The sequence below is a fragment of the Chiloscyllium plagiosum genome, chromosome 21 (genome assembly GCF_004010195.1).
Source record: "Chiloscyllium plagiosum isolate BGI_BamShark_2017 chromosome 21, ASM401019v2, whole genome shotgun sequence".
Taxonomy (NCBI): domain Eukaryota; kingdom Metazoa; phylum Chordata; class Chondrichthyes; order Orectolobiformes; family Hemiscylliidae; genus Chiloscyllium; species Chiloscyllium plagiosum.
In genome coordinates, this window is record NC_057730.1 from 19,558,126 (window position 1) to 19,564,414 (window position 6,289).

Below are 6,289 nucleotides of genomic sequence, written 5' to 3' on the forward strand. Positions count from 1 at the left end.
TGAATGATTAAAGATATAGAGAGGGATTTAAACTAATTAGTGGATGAAGGGTTTGGGAGAGGAGCAATGTAGACTTACAAATCAAGAGGATAGAACGCCATTACAGGGTAGCTGCAAGGTTTGTAGCTCAGGTTGAGGTTTAGGGTAGCTATTTGGGTAATGATACTGAGAGTGGGATAGGAGGGACAAAGTGTACAGCTATAGAAAACATCAGTAAAATAGGATCAAAGGTCTGGAAGTGGTCAAATATAAAATTAGTGGCTCTTAGTTGCAATTAATGTTTGAATTGCTGTGGTTCTGTTCGCCGAGCTGGAAGTGTTTGTTGCAAACGTTTCGTCCCCTGTCTAGGTGACATCCTCAGTGCTTGGGAGCCTCCTGTGAAGCGCTTCTGTGGTGTTTCCTCCGGCATTGAATGTTTGAATTAACAGCCTAAATACAAGTAAATGGATATGATGTATAGCTATGACAGAGACATAGTTACAAGGAACTGGGACCTAAATATTCAAGGCTGTGACTTTTCCATTGACAGGAAGGAAAGGGTGATGAGGTAGCATTGTTAGTACAGGTTAAAATAAGTCTGAAAGCAAGAAATGATCTTGGATCATAAGGCATTGGACCCATATGAATAGAGGTAAGAAATAACAAGGGAAAGAGGCACAGAAAGGAATAGTCTAACTGTAGAAGAAAGTGAGGACTGCACATGCTGGAAATCAGTCAAAAAGTGTGGCGCTGGAAAAGCAAAGCAGGTCAGGCAGCATCTGAGGAACAGGACAGTCGATGTATCGGGCATAAGCCCTTCATCAGGAATGTGGGGGTGCCCAAGTGAGCTGAGAGATAAATAGGAGGGGGTGGGGCTTGGAAGGCGATAGGTAGATGAAGGTGGGAAGTGATGATAAGGTGGAGTGGATAGGTGGAAAGGAAGATGGACAGGTAGGACAGCTCAAGAGAGCGATGTTGAATTAGAGGGTTGGATCTGGGATAAGGTGGCTGGAAGGGACATGAGAAAATTGGCGAAATCAACATTGATGCCGTGTGGTTGGAGGGTGCCTAGGTGGATGATGAGGCATTCTTCCTCCAGGCATCGGCTGGCTTGGATTTGGCAGTGCATGTCCCTGGCAGAGTGGGAAAGGGAGTTGAAGTGGTCAGCCACAAGGCAGTGGGGTTGTTTGGTGCATGTGTCCCATAGATGTTCTCTGAAATGTTCCACAAGTTAGGAGACCACATCGAGAGCAGTGGATACAGTGGATGAGGTGTTTGGATGTGCAGGAAAATCTCTGCCGGATGTGGAAGGATCCTTTGGGGCCTTGGATAGAGGTGAGGGGGGAAGTGTGGGCTCAGGTTTTACACCTGTTGCAGCGGCAAGGGAAGGTGGAGGGTGGAGGGCGTGGACCTAACAAGGGAGTTGCAGAGGCAATGGTCTCTGCAGAATGCTGGTAGGGGTGGGGAGGAAAACATATCTGATGGTGCGGTCTGACTGTAGGTGTGGAAGTGGCGGAGGATGATGCATTGTATCCAGAGATTGGTAGGGTGGAAGGTGAGGGGGGTGTTCTATTCTTGTTGTGGCTGGAAGGGTGGGGTTCTAGGGCGGCGGTGTGGGAAGTGGAGGAGTTGCACTGGAAGACATTGTTGAGGGGAAATTGCAGTCCTTGAAGTAGGAGGCCATCTGGGATTTCTGGAGTGGAATTGATCCTCCTGGGAGCTGATGAGGTGGAGGAATTGGAGTAAGGGATAGTGTTTTTACAGGAGGGGTTGTGGGAGGAGGTGTAGTCCACATAGCTGTGAGGGTCAGTGAGTTGAAGCAGATGTCTGTGTTGAGTCGGTCGCCGGAGATGGAATGGTCCAGGAAGGGAAGGGACGTGTCCAAGATGGTCCAGGTGCACTTGAGGGTGGAAGGTGTTCGTAAAGTTGATGAACTATTTAGCCTCCTCGTGGGAGAATGAGGTGGCGCCAATACAGACATCAGTGTAGCGGAGGAGAAGGTGGGGAATAATGTCAGTTTAACTATGAAAGATGGGCTGTTCCATGTACCCGATGAAGAGGCAGGTATAGTGAGTGTCTATTGCTACCCTTTTGGTCTGAAGGAAGTGGGAGGATTCGAAGGAGAAGTTGTTGAAGGTGAGGACCAGTTCAGTCATTGAATGAGTGTGTCTGTGGCGGTGTACTGGTTGGGTTGGTGGGAGAAAAAGAAACGTAGGGCTTGGAGGCCTTCGTCATGGTGGATGGACGTGTACAGGGACTGGATTTCCATGCCGAAGATGAGGCATTGGGATCTGGGGAACAGAAAGCCATGGTGAAGGTTGTGGGTGATGTGCTGAATGTACGTGGGGAGTTCCTGGACCAAGGAGGATAAGACAGTGTCAAGGTATGAGGAGATAGGTTTGGTGGGGCAGGAGCAGGCAGAGACAATGGGTTGACCAGGGCAGTCAGGTTTTTGAATTTTGGGTATGAGGTAGAATTGGGTGCTGCGAGTTTACAGGGCGATGAGGTTGGAGGCTATGGATGGGAGATCCCCTGAGGTGATGTGGTTGTGGATGGTCTGGGAGATGATAGTTTGGTGTTAGGAGGTGAGGTGGTGGTTGAGAGAGCAATAGGAGGAGGTTTCCGTAAGTTGGCACCTGGCTTCAGCAATGTATAGGTCGGTGTGCCAAACTACCACTGCATCCCACCTTGTCCGCTGGTTTGATGGTGAGTTTGGGGTTGAAGTGGAGGGCTGCATATCCTCCAACCACACGGCATCAATGTAGATTTCACCAGTTTCCTTATCTCCCCTCCCCCCACCTTATCCTAGGTCCAAACCTCCAACTCGGCACCCCGCCATCTTGAACTGCCCTATCTGTCCATCTTCCTTCCCACCTATCCACTCCACCCTCCACTCCTACCTAATGCCATCGCCTTCCAAGCTACTTTCCCCCAACCCCACCCCCTCTCCTGTTTATCTCTCAGCCCCCCTTTGGCATTCCCACATTCCTGATGAAGGGGTTATGCCTGAAGCATCAACTCTTCTGCCCCATAGTCTAACTGTAGCTAATCTGTAGGGCTGAGAATAAATCAGGAGCTAATGTGGGCAGTATGTTAATCTTGGGTGATTTTAATCTTGTGAAATGAGGCAGTTAGATTGGCAACATTAGCCAGGAGGAAGATTTCATTGTGTTCAAGGCAGTTTCCAGAACAATATGATGAAAATCCAACCAGGGATCTGGTTATTTTGAATCTGATAATGTGTATTCAGGCATGTTTAATAATTTTGATTTGATTTATTACTATCAGATGTGCCATGATACAGTGAAAAGTGTTGTCTTAGGAGCTTTACATGCAGATTGTACTCAAATTAACTGTGAATCAGGCTGAAGAAATTCCTCCTCAGCTCAGTTTTCAAGGTCATCTTTTTTCTCTCAGGCTGTGCTCCCAGTGCTACTTTCTCCTACTAGTGGAAACATCATTTCCATGTCCACTTCATTCAGGCCTCTCAGTATTCTGTAAGTTTTAATCAAATCACCCCATATCCAGACCCAGATTTCTCAGCAGCTCCTCATATGACAAGCCCTTCATCCCTTTATCATTCCTTTTCTGGACCCCCTTCAACACCAGGACATTCAACCTTAGATATGGGGCCCAAAACTGCTCTCAGTATCCCAAATGTGGTCTAACCACAGCCTTTTACAAACTCAGCAATACATCTCTGCTCTTATATTCTAGTCCTTTTGAAATGATAACATTGCATTTGATGTCCTAATTGCCAACTGAACCTACATATTGACCTTAGAGTGCTGAACTAGGACTCCCAAGTGCTTCAAATTTCAAATACTTCCCTATTTGGAAAATGGTCTACACCTCTTTTTCCTGCTATAGTGCTTAATCTCTCACATACCCACATTGTATTCCATTTGCCATGTGTTAGCCCACTGGCCGAGCATGTTCAAATCCTTCTGCAGATTCCCTGCTTCCTCAATGCGACCCGTCCTCCCTCATGTCTTTGTGGCATTTGCAAACTTAGCAACAGTGGTCTCAGTTCCTTCATCCAGATCGTTCAGGCATAACGTGAATAGTTGTGGTCTCAGCAATTACACTTGCAGAACTCCACTAGTCACTGGCTGCCATCCTGAAAAATACTCCTTTATCCCTACCCTTCACTTTGTGCTAGTCAGCCAAATCTACCATGAGCTCTTAGTTAGCAGCCTCTGTGTGCCATCTGGTCAAAGGCCTTCTGAAAATCCAAAGAGATCTCACCCACTGGCTCTCCTTTGTCTAACTTGCTCGTTACCTCCTCAGAGAATTCTAACCAGCTTGTCAGGCATGATTGCCACTTGATGAAGCCATGCTGACTCCGTCCTATTTTACCATGCATTTCTAAGGACTCTGCAGTCTCATCCTTAATAATGTACTCAAAGTTTAACAGTGACCAAGTTCAGGATATCTGACCAATAATTCCCTATCTTTGCCCCTCTCTTAAACAGGGATATTATATTAGCCATTTTCCAGTCCTCTAGAACTTTTCCTGACTCCAGTGATTTGAGGTCACCCATCAATGTCTCTGAATCTCCCCAACTATCTCCTTGGGGTATAGTCCATCTGATCTGGGTAAAATATGCACCTTCACACCCTTCAACTTTACAGCACCTTCTTACACTTACCTCTGTCCCTGACTCCTTGAAGTTCTGTTATGCTGCTGGTGTCTTCCACTGTGAAAACTGATGCAAAGTACCTATTTGGTTCCTCCATTATTTCTTTCTTTCTCATTACTACTTCTGCACTCTCATTTTCCGATGGTCCCACGGAGGTCCAATGTGTCCTCTTGCCTCACTCATCATCTTAGATACCTAAAAAAAATCTCTTGTGATCTTCTTTCGTATCACTAACTATTTTAACGTCGTACTTCGCTTTCTTCCTCCATTTTGCTTTTTCACTTGTTCTCTGCAGGTTTTTAAAGGCTTCCCATCCTCTGTGGTTTCCCACCAATCTTCACCATCCTGTATGCTTTTCCTTCTTTGCTGTCCCTAACCTCCCTTGTTAGCCATTGTCATCTCATCCTACCCTTAGTATGTTTCTCCTTCCTTGAGATGAATTTCTGCTGTTCTTCCGAAATTACCCCTGAAATTTCTGCCATTTTTGCACCACCTTCTTCCCTGGTACACTCTACTTTCAGTCAGCTCCGGCTAGCTCCTCCCTCATGTCATTTGTAGTTACCTTTACTCAGTTGTAATACTGTTGCATTTGATTCAATTTTCTCCCTCTCAAACTGCAGGTCACTACTCCCTAGGGTTCCTTCACCTTCAGCTCCCTAATCAAGTTTGCCTCATGACATATCACTAAATCCAGAATTTCCTGTTCCCTAGTGGGCTGTACCACAAACTGCTCCAAAAAACCATCTCGCAGACATTCCATGAATTCCTTTTCTACAGGCCCTCAACTCCACCCACACAGATTCACTTGCTATTGATTTAATTTTATTTCTTACTAACAAGGCAACCTTATCTCCTCCCCTCCTCTGCCTGAACTTTCAATAGAGCATGCATCCTTGGATATTTAGTTCCCAACCCTGATCCTCTTGCAGTCATGTTTCTGTGATGCTCCCCCAAAAAAAACATTATTTCGTTTAAAACCGTATCCACAGTCTCACTCAGTTCGAGTTATACTCATTGGGCTGTGTCTCACTCCAGATGGGATCTCGCCTTCCTGACTGTGTGAAGTATACTGATCTGTGATATGTGCTGATTTCATGATACGTTTGAAAATTTTTACTCATAGGTTTTGTGCAAATTCAGTTTTTTTCTTAAAATATCTACATTAGCTTCAGGAGGGTCCTCCAAGAAACTTGGCACAGTAGTTAATATTATTTGATTAAAACGTCTGTGGTTGCTTCGAGGTTATCACCAGACTTAAAAGCATCTTCTGTATAACACTTGAATGTGAACCTGATTGCCTCCCATTTTTCCAATTAAGCTCTTTTACCAATTTCTATATGTATAAAAGAAACTGATTCCTCAGTCTTCCTTTTCCGTATGTGAACAGAGTCTTCCTTTGCAAGAACAGTTAAATGCGTGGCTACAGGGATGGTGCAGGAGGGAGGGATTCCGGTATTTGGATAACTGGGGTTCTTTCTGGGGAAGGTGGGACCTCTATAAACAGGATGGTCTACACCTGAACCTGAGGGGCACCAGTATCCTTGGTGGGAGGTTTGCTAGTGCTCTTGGGGGGGGTTTAAACTAACTCTGCAGGGGCATGGAAACCCAGACTGTAGCTTTAGGGTGCAGGACCTAGAGTGTAGGGAGGTTAGGAACATGACATCAAT

At 45.8% G+C, this 6,289-nt stretch overlaps 1 protein-coding gene across 4 annotated transcripts in view; it reads left to right on the plus strand.

Annotated features, from left to right (window-relative positions):
* LOC122560595 (ubiquitin carboxyl-terminal hydrolase 42-like) overlaps positions 1-6,289 on the plus strand; it is a 36,752-nt gene that overhangs the window by 16,017 nt on the left and 14,446 nt on the right. The gene's annotated exons all lie outside the window — the stretch shown is intronic.